Source organism: Fukomys damarensis, unplaced genomic scaffold (genome assembly GCF_012274545.1).
Source record: "Fukomys damarensis isolate Sample0158 unplaced genomic scaffold, DMR_v1.0_HiC HiC_scaffold_3, whole genome shotgun sequence".
NCBI lineage: Eukaryota > Metazoa > Chordata > Mammalia > Rodentia > Bathyergidae > Fukomys > Fukomys damarensis.
Window position 1 is genome coordinate 12,250,190 of NW_022900915.1, and position 11,963 is coordinate 12,262,152.

The 11,963-nt window shown below is 37.4% G+C and overlaps 1 long non-coding RNA gene across 2 annotated transcripts in view; it reads left to right on the plus strand.

The window, feature by feature from the left end:
• Window positions 1-2,717: 2,717 nt before the first annotated feature.
• LOC109118152 overlaps window positions 2,718-11,963 on the plus strand; it is a 411,352-nt gene continuing 402,106 nt past the window's right edge. For both annotated transcript variants that reach the window (XR_004518080.1, XR_002025450.2), the window contains exon 1: window positions 2,718-2,931. This is a non-coding gene — a long non-coding RNA (uncharacterized LOC109118152). The remainder of the gene's footprint in view (window positions 2,932-11,963) is intronic.

Sequence of the window (11,963 nt, forward strand, 5' to 3'; positions counted from 1 at the left end):
GTGATGATGGCGGGGCAGGCCTCCTTAAGCTTGGCGGGAATTCAGTGGCCCGTCACCGACATAGTCATCTGGTTAAAGTGTCTTTTTAAAATTTACATAAAATAATAGAAAAAGAGAAGAATGGAATCAAGAGATGGATGGAGGGGAGAAAAGGAAAGGGGATAGAAAAGGAATTAAGATGTATTACATACATACATAAATTTCCCACAAGGAATATAAATATTATGTTCTGCAAACACATACTAATAAAAATGTACATTCAATGTTGTTTAGTAAAATTTTAAGTAAAATTCTTATCTCCTCCCATGTAATGTTTTCATCATATATGCAGGATATAAGGGAGTAGAAACTAAAGGCACCAAAAGAGTACATGGGCTCCAGCTAGAGGATAGAGGTACCTAGAGCCACCCCGGAAGTAGCCGTAGGAGCTGTTGGTCAGGAAAGTACATCCTAGTCGGGGAGGATTCTACTGGGCACTTTGTTGATTTGAATATGTCTCTTTCTAGGTGGGTCTTGTGGACCTCAGGATCAGATGGTTCTCTCTTTTAAGGGTTTGCTTTTGACCTCAGAGGTGCTTTCCTGAGACTTCATTTATGTCATATATTGGCTTTACTCTTCCGTGTAAAATCAGAGCACAGGCACTTGTAGAGCTGAATGAGAGAAAGGGATCTGGAAGACTGCTGTCCTCATGTCCCAGGTTTCAAAGCCACACGGGGCACAGATCTTGGAAAAAATGTTAGAATTCAGACAAGATTGGGTGTCAGTAATGACCATTTACACAAATCAAAACTATAGAAAAAAAAACCCTGCATATTATTGGGAAGATCATTTTCCTTTAAAGTTAGGGAAATGTTGGATATGGGCTGTATTTTCTATCAACCCATTTTCTTGTTTTATTGCTCAGTGACTTTATGTTTGGAGGTGAGATAAAGGCCAATAAAGTTTTACTTGTTTCCAATTTTTTGGCTGACTCTCTCTTAGTAATGTTTCTTTCCTTACACCTATTCTATTATAAAAGAAAAAACGAGGGGGAGAGAAATAACTATATAGGAGGAAGCAAGCTTTCATCATTGAAAGTAGCTTTTTTTTTTTTAAACAGCATCTATGGGGAATTTTGAACATTAGCTTCAAAAATAAGAACAAAACAAACAAAAAATTCCTGATGCCAAAGCTACGTTTAGATTTGGCTTTTCAAGATTCATGTTATGAAAGCCAGCACTAGAATAGGAAAGGCTGATTCCTGAAAAAGCGGATAGGTAAAATAATGGCCAAAAAATTTACAGGCTAGACCTACCTATAAACATTAAAATTTTTTTAAAATTTATTTTTATTAGTACATATTTGCCATACATAATGATCAAATTCATCATAGGAAATTTGTACCTGTACATAAAATTCTTCTTTCCCCCCCATTCCTCTCCTTTTCCTTCAATCTTTCTTCCCCCTCCCATTTATGGAAACGTTGTTGTTGTTGTTTGTTTGTTGTCGTACAGTTACTCTGGTTCCGAAGCTCGGTTCGTGAGCATCACCAACCAGACTCTGGGGAGGTTTCTGGAACACTTCCGTTTTTTTTTTTCTTTTTATTGAGTTTATTGATACATTTTAGGTATACATTACAGTTATATTCATTATTGGGATCTCGTACCTTTACATGACAGGGCTTGGTTCTCATTTTTTCCCCTTGTCCCTTCCCTCCCTTCACCCCCCTCCTCCCCTCCCCATTAACAAACACTTTATTTCCAATTTTTAATTTTCTCATTTTTTTCTTTTCCCTTATTCTTTTCCCCTACCCTTCCCACTTTCCCTACACCTTTAGCCCTTTTCTTCCTATTTCATATCACTTCCGTTTTTAATAGGCAGAGCAATCGCTTACATAATCACGGAGCAAGGGGGGGCACTGTATGCTGGGCATAACATGATTGGTTGATGCTCTCTTATTTCTATATAAGGTGATCTTTTGGGCGAGCTACGGAGGCAGTGAATGGGAGGAACATGACACTGTTCAGCCGGCTCTAAACCAGTCTCAGCGCAGGAGAGTGAGCATGCTCAAACTCCAGAGTATCCCCGAGCCGGCTAGGAGACGTGTGTGCAGCTCACTTGGCTCAGCCATGCTTGAATTTCTCTCACAGAAACCGTTTCCATTTTTTCCCTTTCAGTCTTTTTTTTTTTAAATTCCATTTTCCCTCCTGTCCCCCCTCCTTTGTTTCCCGTCCCATTTGAACACGTTCTTGCTACTTTCCTCTGTTTTGCTCATTTACCCTTTGAGTTGCTCACAGAAGAGAAATAGTACAATATTTAAACTTGTGTGTCTGATTCACTTCACTTAGAATGCACTTGTGGTGTATCCACTTACCTGTAAATGACTCAAGATCATCCTTCTGTATGGTAGAGTAGTACTCCATTTCATATAATTACCACAATTTCTTTTTCTATTCATCTGTTGATGGGCACAGAACTCCTAATTCTTCGTCTTATAGCTGTTGAAGATGGTGATCATTTTACTCTTATTTTTTTTACTCTTACTTTTCCCTACTGTATTCTCAAAGAGAATTTTGTGCCTTGATAACACAAAATTACAGGAGATTGGAAAGCACAAGAAAAGCAAAAGGGGTTGTAATAGAGCAAAGTGACAAATATTTTGAGGATTTTAATAAATGAGCCATATCAGCACCAGAGGGCCTTCTTGGCCACGCCCTCTCCGGCCCTTGGCGCTTTCCGCCATTTTCAGCGCCAGAGGGCCTTCTCGGCCACGCCTTCTCCTGCAGGCGGCACCTCCGTCCCTTCCGCCATCTTCAGCGCCAGAGGGTCTTTTCTGCCGCCCTCCCTGGTGGTGTTCCTGCTATCTTCAGCGCCAGAGGACCTGCTCGGCCAGGCCAGGCCCTCCCCTGCTGGCGCTGCTGCACCGCTGCCGCCATCCTCAGCACCAGAAAGGTAGCCGCGCAGGCAACCCCAACCCCCCCCACCTCTCTTCCCCCTCGCGCTTTTAGACCTCCTGATTGTACCAGTCTTTGGACCTACTCTGTAGAGGCAGAGGTGGTCATAAAGGGTATTTTCTGGCGCTTTCAACTTTGAACATCTTTAAAGAAGTGGTGGGGGAAACTTATAGTAGAACTGAGAGGAGTTCAGCCCTTTGGGAGGTCGGGGAACTCAGTCTGGGCCTTGCAGCCCGAGCTCAGTCTGCTTTGTGGGGTTCTGCCACCAGCTAGCTGAGGTCAGGGGACTCGGCTCCGCAAATGGCAGCACATATTGTATATTATGATAGCAGTGATATAGTCTCAAAGAGGCCCTTTAAACTCATTTTTGTTTCTTTTTTCTTCATTCCACTCTGCAAATTCTTTTTTTTCTTTTTCTCTTTTCTTTCTCCAACTCAGTCTGTTACTGTGCTGTAGTATCCCTCATCTCCCTTTCTGTTTCTGCTCTTGTCCAACTCACATTTCTTTCTTTATTATTTTTTTCTTTTTACTTTATGTTTTCTTATGTCATTCTGCCTCACTCAAGGGTTATTGTACTTCTATTTTGTTTGTTCGTTTTGAATTTAACAGTTTCCTGACGATTGTCTGGTCATTCTATGTCTTTTGACTTCATATGAAACCTTCTCTAATTCTTTTACTTATCTACTCCTCTTGTCTTAACTCTGTCTTATGCCCCCATTCTAAATGGTAAATATCCTTATTGAAAAGTTTATTCACTGTAAGCATACTTTGGACTGTTCTTGATTTTAATTTAATTCACATGGTTTGAAGGTGCTAGGTTGATGACTACCATAAGTGGTCAGTTTGCAAATTGTGCTTCCTTATATTGTGGTGCTGATTGTATCAATTAGGATAAAGGATTGTGATTGATTCAATGAGCTGTTTTCTTCGATATTATGAAAATGAGAATGTCTGTAAGTCATTAGAGACCCATGGGCTGCAGCCCAACTATATCAGGAAGATTTAAGTAATAACCTAAAGGTTAAACTAAGGACAACCCAACAACAATAGTAAAAATGAGAAAACGCTTAAGCAAAACACAGGAACAGACTTCCAGTTCACCAATGGCAAACAGTGGGGCAAATGAGGATGAAAAGTCTGACAGTAAATCATTAGGACACCCTGAAATCACCATAGGAAGTAACAAAACTGATCAATCAGGCTCTAGAGAAATATAAAACAGAAGTAATTTCCCAGATAATAATAGAGATGACAGGGAAAATGAAAGTTAAAATTCGTGACTCTAGAACAGAAACTTAGAGGAAATAAGATGAGCTCAGGACCATGATAGAAGCCATAAATGCCCAGCATAAGAAAGAATTGGAAACAATAAATGCCCAATACAAGAAAGAAATGAAATCCATAGGACAGACTCTAACCGATATTCAGGAGATTAAAAACTCCTTTGAGAGTGTTCACAAAAGAATAAAAGAGTCCAAAGATAGAATCTCAGATATAGAAGATAAAATTTCAGTCAGTGACCGTGGAAAGAGAGGTCTCTTAAAAACAGTAGGGGATCATGAGAAATTGATGCAACAACTCTTAGACGATACAAAGAAGAATAGCATAAGACTGATAGGAATTCAAGAAGTAGTAGGAGAAAATGCAAATGACTTTAAAAAGCTGTTCACAGAATTAATTATAGAAAACTTCCCAAACGGGAAGAATTTGACATACAGATAAGTGAGGCATATAGGACTCCAATTAGCCGTGATCAAAAAAAATCTACACCTAGACATATAATAATCAAGATCCCAGAAACCCAACAGAAGAACAAAATACCACAAGCAGTAAGAGACAAGAAACAAATTACATGCAAAGGAAAGCCCATCAGAATCACAGCAGACTTTTCAATACAAACCCTTAGGTTAAGGAGACCTGGAATGAGACATTTCAAGTACTAAAAGAAAACAACCTGCAACCTAGACTGATGTATCCTGCAAAACTTTCTTTCAAAATGGATGGGGAAATAAGATATTTCCATGATAAAGAACACCTGAGCAACTTTATGAATACCAAACCAGCACTACATTGAATTCTAAACAATATCCTAGAAAAAGACAAGGTAACAACATAGTGAGGTCCAACAGAGCAAATCAAATAGGCAAGCCAAGAATCTAAAAGGAGAAGGCGAAAAACACATGACAATAAGTTAGTACATATCAGTTAAAACCATCAATATCAATGGCCTCAATTCACCACTCAAGAGAAATAGACCGACAGAATGGATTAAGAAGCAAAATCAAATAATATGTTGTATACAAGACACGTGTAGTGCAAAAAGAAGTCCATAGACTGAAAGGACAGAAAACTTCTTCATGTAACAGGAGCCCAGAAAAAAAAGCAGGGGTAGCAACCTTATTCACAGACAAAGTAAGTTTCAAACCTAAACTGATTGAAAGAGACAAAGAAGCTCACTACATACTTGTGAAGGGAACAATTCAAGAGGAAGAGATAACAAATAATTTATTTTTAATTTATTGAGTATGTCAGAAAGTACATATGCTTTTTTTTTTCCCTCTTTTCTTCTTTTTTTCTTTTTTCTTTTTCTTCCTCCGATGCTGGGGATTAAACTCGGCACATTGTTCTGGCTAGGCAGGTGCAGCACTACCTAGCTAAATCTCAGGCTTTACATTTCATACTTAAAAAATTTTATCAACACATTAATACTTGTCTTTATATGTAGGTCCACCAAATTGATGAATTATCTTGGTTCTCATTTTCTTTGCTTTTTTATTTGAGAATTTATGAAATCTGTATATATGAGTAGTATGAAAAGTATTAAGGTCCATCTGTCATTTTCCTCTTTCATCTCTGCTTTCTACAAACTTCCTTTTCTGTCACTACAGCTTGTTTGGTTGGAAATTTTTTAAGACAAATGTTATGTTATCAATATATCTTTGTACCTATTTTCTACTGATGACAAATATTAATTTTTAAGTAAATTTTATTATAACTACACTTAAATAAACCATTAATATATAGTAGCTGGTACATATTACAAATTCTCAAACTCCCTCAAAATTGATATTTGTTTTTTCTCAAATCACACATATCACCAACATTCCACAATCACTGCACTGTTTTATTATACCAAAGTATATATTGTAGAAAATATGCATTGTGTATATGTGTGGGGGGTATGTTTTTACACATATGTGTGCACTATTAAATGAGAAACATGGTCTTGAATGTGATAGGATTGTGCACATTTGGCTTTTTGATAGTTTCTCTGGCAACCTTATGATTTCTTTACATTACATGCTTGACTTAATTCATAGTCCTTCGTTTGGGAAGAATATTACATATGTATTGGTGTTAAATTCTATCATTATGCTTATAAAAATATAATAAAAATAAGTATGGGATATAATAAAATACAAACAGAAAAATCTGATCTTAAAAATGTGAATTTTTTTAGTTGCTTTTGGATTTCAAATATAAGTATTTTTTTTCCCTGTGGAAAGTTTTGTTAGAAAATGTAAGTGGTACAATCAACAAGCATATGATATTTATCAATTAATAATACCAAGGAGTTTATAAATCACAAAATTTTGAGGACAGTTTCTCAACTATAATATGTAATTTTGTTTTATTTGTAATTACATTATTTCAAAAATACAGGAAAATGAGAAAGAACATAGCATTTGAAGGTCATATCAAACTAATAGTGTTTTGATTATTAGTCTGTTACATAAACTTTTGTTTATTTCATATCTTTTTTTGCTTTATATGTATATTTGAAATTTTTATTTAGTATCTTCATTTCTTGTTATCATGTATGTTTGCAATCTTTAATAAAAAAGTAAATATTTAAAAAAAATAAATGAGCCATAAAAATAGTATAATGAAGGAAGTGGAGGGGAAAGAAAAGTGAGTCTATAAAATAAAGTATTCCTGAACTCAACCTGTCCACTCATGGTGTTTGCAAATGGAAACACTTGATATTTTTCTTAATTTTTAAAAAAATTTAATGTAATCCCATTTACTCTATTTTTGCTTTTATTTCCTGTGCTTTTGACTTTTTTTTTTTTGTACTGGGATTGGAACTCTGGACCTTGCTCTAGCACTTGATATTTTAACATTGTTCATAATTTTTTGTTTCTAGACTGAAGTTTTTCAATCACAATACTGTCCTCCAACTGACCTTTCTGGTTGGTGCCCTGATAAGTTTGTGCTTATGTCTCTTGAAGTATAACTTGATTGATGGTCTTTTATAGTACACATGCCGAGGCCTGTTATGGAGAGTAGGTGAAATCCTGCGCATTAACTCTGACAGAGTTTGGAAGCTTTTGGAGAATTGCATTAGGAAAAAAAACCCCAAAACAAAAACAAACTATGTGGGTTATAGTGGGAAGGACACCCTGATTGACTAGATGTTTTCTAATGTGGGTATGAAATGCTGAGTTCATGTGCCATGGACTCTGCCCCAGTTACGGAAACATTCTGTCTGACTTGTAATATACAGCTGATGCAACAGAGAGGACAACTGTAAATTCAAACCTGCAAAGCTCTGAAGAAAAATATTCAAAACAAGGTTTTTGTTTTTGTTTTTGTTTTTGTTTTCTAGTGTTGGAGCTCTAACCCAGGGCCTCCAGCATGTTAGGCAGACAGTATCATTGAATTACATGCCAGCCCCTAAATAATATTAAATTTAAAATGAGTACCAGGGACTAAATTAATATAGCAATGTTTTAATATATGGACTATAATCCAGGACGAGGTTCTGGACAACAGAAGAATTGACCTGAATTTCACTATGCTGTTGGACCAAAAAGTTTTGTGAGAGCTCTGAGTATAACATAGATTAACTGAGTTCAAAAAGCCAACCAATCAGGGCCGGGGATTTAGCTCAGTGGTTCTGCCACCTGCCTTGCAAGTGCAAGGTCTCAATACTAAAAATAAATAAATAAAAAGTAAATAAATAAATGGCCAGCCAATTGCTTTGTCTTGTGAATTATTCATGTTAACTACATCTGCTGTCTGGAATCTGATGTCAGTAGTTCTTGACCTTCTTTAAGTCACTCTATCATTTTATTTAAAAGTTTTGGCTCTTTCTAAAGACAACTTTTCTGAGAAGAGCACTTCTGCAGTTACAGAAATTTGACTTGTTTTTGTTTTGGAGATAAATGTTTTGCTCACATTAGCTTATTGAATATCTATACAAAGGTTGTGCTGGGCATTGTGGCGCATGTCTGTAATCTCAGCACTCGGGAGGCTGAGGCAGGAGCATCATCACCAGTTTGAAGCCAGTCTAAGCTACTTAGTGAGCTCACTATGCAGTGAGATTTTGTCTCCAGAAGAAAAAATCTTGTGGTGATATAATTATCTTCATTTTATGCTGAAACGACTCATTCCCAAAGAGGTTATGTACCCAACTCTATTGGTATATATTTAATAATATTAAGATCTTACTATTATATATTAGAGATTTGGGGCTCCTAATCATATACTGTACTGCTAATTTTGTTTGCTTCTTTATTATTTATAGTACATTTTAAGAACTTGAGAAACTGTAGTTTCTTCCTAGACCCAGGCCGGCATGAGCCATGCAACTCATGATCACAGCAATCTTGGGGGACAGCTGAATCCCTGGAGTTTGTGGAGCCCAAAGAGAGAGAGGTTGAAAATCAGGAAGTTGGGGTCAAGGCATGAGTTTGCTTAGGCACAGTTGGAGATGAACAGCTGATGTCGGCAGTGAAGAGGGTAAGAGGATAGAGTGGGTCACTGATTTCTGTGATTTGTTTTAACTCAACCAGTATTTCTTTAGCACCTGCCACACACAAATCAGTGTGTTACCAATCAGAGATGCAAACCAGCAGACACAGAATCAATCTTGCCTTCATGGGCTTTCAGAGTAATGAGTGAAATGCAGCTTAATCATTACCTACACAAATAAATGGAAAGCAGAACTGTGCTTAATGTGGTGCAGGCCAGGTGTATGGACGATGGGAAGGACTAGGAGGGGGACTTGAGACTGTCATGGGTCAGGGAAGGCTTCTCTGAGAAAAGGGATGGTTTAACTGAGATCTGAAGAGTGAATTACTTTAGGAACGAGATAGGGAAAAGAATTCTGAAGAGAGAGTGGTAGTGTGTGAAAGTCATGCAAGGGAAGGTGGAGTGTAGCCAGTGTGCCTAGAGTAAAGAGGGGTACAGGAGCTTGCTGGAGAGAAAGGTAGGAGAAAGACTCCACATAGTCTTGGGCCATGTTCATGGTTAGAGTCTTTATCCCCATAACTATGGGGGCCAGTGAAATATTGGGGTCAGGGGATGGCATGACTAGGCTTAAATTCCAAACAGGTCTCCTGAGCTGAACGAGAAGCAGGCTAGAGGAGGGAAAGAACAGGAGCAAGTAGTTCAGTTTGGAGGCAGTTTGATTTTGTCCAGAAGCAATAATCAGCTCTCAAGATGTCTGGTACATAGGAGTTTTGGTCTTTCTGAGCTGGTAGCATCGAGATAAAGGCAGGTGGTTGACCTGAACATGAAGATAGAAACCTATAGTGCTGAATAGAGTAGACTGTAAGTCTACATTTCAGAATAATTGTTTTGTACACAAGTATGGTTACCTTTTATTAATATACTAGATACATTGATCACTGTTCATTTATAGCTAACATCCAGTCTGCCAACTGTTTTCCTATCCAGTATGGTTCCCTAGCAAATGATCTTAATCTGTTAGTTTTCAGTGAGCTCAATTAATTTAAAGATAATTCCATAACTTTCCCCAAGTAATTGGTTTAGAAATGAACGCCTGACGTATTTCTAGCCAGTGAGGATGAAGGGAAGCTGAAAAGCATGAAAAGGTACTTCTGTGGAAAATTTTCGTCTAATAAGAAAAATCTACAGGAAATGACTTAGATTTGAGAACAGGAACTGCCAGGATCTGTGGATGGTGAGAGGTAGGAGGAACTTTGAGCTTGACCTTAACAACACCATTAAGCTATTAGTCAACAGAAATCAATAATCTTCAGGGCTCACTGTGCTTCTGACTTCCTGTTACAGGGTATAATAACATCCTTGATTTGAATTTAGGTTTCTCTTTTCACAAATAACCAAATGAACCAGCTGTGTGTACTGACTACTGTCTGTGAGCTACTTTTTTTCTACAAGTTGAGTGATAGTTATATATGGTGCCTTGAACTGTAGTTATGAGGAGTATATTAGATAATGCACCTTAAGTGTGTAGCTCATTGCCCAGCAGTTTTCAATAAATGGCTACTATGCAGATTAATCATAATCATTTCTTATATTAAAGTCAGTGAGGATGGGCTCTGATTAAATATAGCCTCCTGTCTATAATTCCCTTACTTGTCAACTATTTGGAAACAGAAAAATAAATAGCTATACTTTTTTTCTTCTACCTAAATTTATCTTGTACTTGAGGTTTTTGTTGGGACATACAAATATGCTCTAGATTGCCTGGATATCATTTTTTAAACCACTTTGATGATTCATTTCAATACAACTAATTAAATTTATAGTGGAGATGATTCAGTTTGATCATTAGGTTGTCAGAAGGCACCAGCTGGATAATTGAGAGAGCCAGACTCTTTCATTTGGCTGTGGCCTCCGTCTTTTGTTGAAGGATTTAACACATGAGATAAGTACTATGTAAAGATCATATTGGCAATACTTACTCTATCACAGAGGAGCACTGAATCAATTCTGATTTTTCTTGAATGCTCAGATCAATAGCTTAGTTCTTTTTTCCCAAAATCCTAATATGATTTTTGGACCACTGTCAACAGTTCACAAACTAGCTTGCCACTCCCAAAATGAATTGTATGAGTCAAAGCCAAAACTGGCTTTTGAGCATTGTGCTTCTCTGAAACACTTTTGTTTTTGGTCCTCACCTAGTCATTGCTAGACTTACACTTTCTTTTGACCAATCTCCTAAAGCGGAATCCACTCTGCAGCAGTGGCTAGATACCAAACTTATCTGCAAAAAGCATATTTGCGTTTGCAGGGAGAAAGCTAACATTTGAGTGCAAGCTGTGGTGCAACAGATGCAGTCCCAGAATCAGAGACCTGGAATACCTTGCTGAAGTCACAAGTTGATAAGTAGCAGAGGAGTTTGAACCAGGCTTTCCTCACTCCCCAGACCCCTGCCGGAGAAGCAGCATGGCATAGTAAGAAGCAGATCTTACACGGCCAGAAGCATGACTGCTTATGTCCAGCAGTTGGCTTTGCCACTGACGTTGGCACAGTCCTAGGCAAGTCATCTTGCTGTGATCACTCTCAATACTTCCTGGCACAGTGTAAGTGATAAATGTATTTTAAAATTAATTTATTGGTGTAATTTAGATATACACAATGATCACATTCTTCATGGGAAATTTGTACCTGCGCATGATGTATTTTAGTTCTTCTTTGTGTCCTGTTCCTCTCCTCTCCCTTCAACCGCTCTTCTGCTCCTTCCATACAAAAGCTTTGTTTCCTTTTTCCCTTCTTTTAAAAATTTCCCTTTCCTTTCTCCCTCCCCTCCTACCTAGTTTCCTTCTCCATTTGAACATTTACTTCCTATTTCAAAATATCTGTTACACATTTTGGTCCTTATTTATACTTTCAATTTCTCACACTAGAGATACAATGCAATGTTTACACTTATGTCCAGTGTATTTCACTTAAAGAACACAGTTTCAGCGTGCATTTTTTGCCTAGAAATGTCTCTTGTTTATCCTTCTTTATAGCTGAGTAATACTCTGTTGTATAAAAAAAGCTACATCTTCTTTATCCATTCTTTGGTTGATAGGCATTTGAGCTATTTCCAAGATTTATCTATTATGCTGCTATAAACATGCTATAATGCTTTTAATGCTTTTTTTTTTCTTCGACTAGGGATCAAACTCAGGACCTCACACTTGTCAGGCAGGCGTGGTTCCCCTGAGCTAAATCCCCAACCCCTTTTAATATTTGTTTTTGGAAGATACCAAGAAGGGGAATAGCTGGGTCAAATGGAACCTCTAGTTTTAGTTTTTTTTTTTTTTTTTT